This window comes from Triticum aestivum, chromosome 6B (assembly GCF_018294505.1).
Source record: "Triticum aestivum cultivar Chinese Spring chromosome 6B, IWGSC CS RefSeq v2.1, whole genome shotgun sequence".
Taxonomy (NCBI): Eukaryota; Viridiplantae; Streptophyta; class Magnoliopsida; order Poales; family Poaceae; genus Triticum; species Triticum aestivum.
The window spans coordinates 45,759,143-45,761,765 of record NC_057810.1 but is presented as its reverse complement, the minus strand read 5'-3'; positions in this window follow the sequence as shown (position 1 = coordinate 45,761,765).

Sequence of the window (2,623 nt, the reverse complement as noted above, 5' to 3'; positions counted from 1 at the left end):
GCAGTTCCTCGCGCACGCACACTAATCTAGTTTTTCTTAGTTTGTTTCTTTTTTGTTTTATTTTGTTTTTTCATTTTTACACATGTCTAAATTTCTCAGTACCCAATGTACATTTTTAACGCACACATTAAATATTTTTGGATATCTTTTGATATTTTCAAATACATTATCTACATTTTTAAATTAAATGTTCTCAAAAAAATTTGAATACATGGTAATATTTTTCCAAATACATGTTTTACATTTTCTTAATGACAATAAACATTTAATAAAACTACATGAACACTCTTTTACATGGTTCAACATTTTTAAATTTGCATACACTTTTTTCAAGGACATGGCACATATATTTTGTTAAGGTTATGAAACATTTTTTTACATCACGCAAACATATTTTTACATTATACACACCTTTTTTTTGAGAATGTCACAAACACATTTTTTCAAACTCATGAACATTCTTGAAATGTTACATTTTTTGAATGTACAAACATTTTTTGAATCACAAGAATATTATTATACATTGTATAAACATTTGGATTGGCCCATACATTTTTTAAAACTTGTGATATTTTTTAGATGTCACAATATATTTTCAGGTTTCAGAAAATGTTTATGTATCAAAAAGTGTCTGCACATTAAAATTTTGTTCAGGTTGCAGAAAAAAAATATGTTTCAAAAAGTGTTTACATTTTAAAATTTTGTTCGGTTTGCAAAAAATGTTTATAAAGGTGTTCATATTCTAAAGTTGTTGGTTTTTAAAAGTAATCGAAATTTTCAAAAAGACTTCGCACTCTATAAAATGTTTCATAAGATTTCATAAATTTTCAAAAATTCTTATAAAATGTTCATAAGATTTCATAAATTTTCAAAAATTCTTATAAAATGTTCAAAGATTTCATAAATAAAAAAATTCAATACTTCTTTGCCCCTAAAAAATGCTTTCAAAGTTCGCCGCTTTGGTTTCTGATTAAATATTCCGGGCCTCTGACCCAAGTTCGACTCCACAACATGTTTTTTTGTTTTGAAAGTATTACGTCGCCCGTTAAGGAAAAGAAAGAAAGAATTTTTATGTCGCATGTTAAGGAAAAAAACTCGCTTCATGTCTAGTGGGCTGGCCCAGTCGAGTTCACTGCGAACAATCCGAAACATTTTTTATTAATATATTAATAAATAATTTATGAAATTCCAAAAGAATTATTTAAAAAATGTGACACAATTTTGAAAATACAAAGCATTTTTCAAAGCATGTGAAAAACTATTGGAATTCTGAACATTTTTTTGACAAATATGAATATCGCGAACTGTTTTTAAAAATGCTAGAGTTGCAAAATTCCAAACAGTTTAAAAAACACAAAACGAATTGAATTTGTGCGAAAAATAGAAAACAGGAACATTTTTAACTTCTGAACAATTTTAGAAATGTGTAGACATTTTTTAAACCTCACGAATTCTTGTTGTGTTATAGTGGGCGGGCCCAAATTCTTGTCCGTGGGAGTAGCTGGTAATCCCGGCCGGGATTGTAGTATTTCCAGTGTGCCAAACAGGTATATGGTCCAAAATAGACCAGGATTACAAGTTCAGAGTGCCAATTTCCGGGATTCAAAGTTCAGGGCTTGATTTAGCCTTCGTCTACAACTTCAAGCTATTCGGTTGGTGCATTTACTGAAACTAATGAACTTAACATTGCCATTCAGTTGGTGCGATTAAATTTGTTCCTCCAAGCTACAATGCTCCTGCAAAATGGGCTTCTTTTTCTTGCACCAGATCGTCAAAGCACCTGCAAGATTATTTGTACGAGCAGGAAAAAAAAATCTATTTCTAGCAGAGTTCCAAGCATTTTTTTTGCAAAGTATTGGTAATCATTCTCTTGCAGCCACCGGTTATCAAATTTGATAGTTTGCTTTGGTTTTTGTGAACTGGTTATCAAGTGTCAACTTTCTTAGAACATTGGATAAGAGAGCTTGTGGCAAAAAAATTACATGACTCCTGCTCGAGGTACGAAGGAGTTGATCTAGTTTGTATATCTCTCAACCAGAGCTGAGGCGTGCGGCGCGTTGGTCTTCTCCAGCGGCATTTCACCGTTGAGCGATGTGGGACATGTGTGCTAGGAAGCCTAGGATATGGACATGTCACAGTGTAGCTACGCTGCCCAAAAAATTTTGATTTGGAAATGCTTGCGCATGTGATGGGGATTGATTGGGCATGACAAGATTTGTTTCGCAGACAATGGTGGAGTCACACATGGGCTACTTAGGGCATGGGCAATGCATAACCCTAGAGTGATGCCCCGCAAGCCATATATAATCGGATGTCAGGAAAAATAGGTTTAGATGGTGTAGCAAGATCCTCGGCAGGAGGTGGGTGTTTGGGGTGAAAAAGTATGGTCCGGTCCATAAAGCTAAAAAAACTGAAGTGGAGAGTAGAGATGCATGTGTAATGAGAGTCTACTTTCTATTATTTGATAAAGCCGACTAGTAGTAGCTTGCGTTGGAGAGAGAAAAATCAATATAGATGCCCTCAAACTACTTTTTTTCATGGGGCATCTGTATCCATATGCCACTATCGTACATGCCCTATGAGGATGTAGCTTCAGTGGCAGAGCTTCACGGAGGCCAAAGGG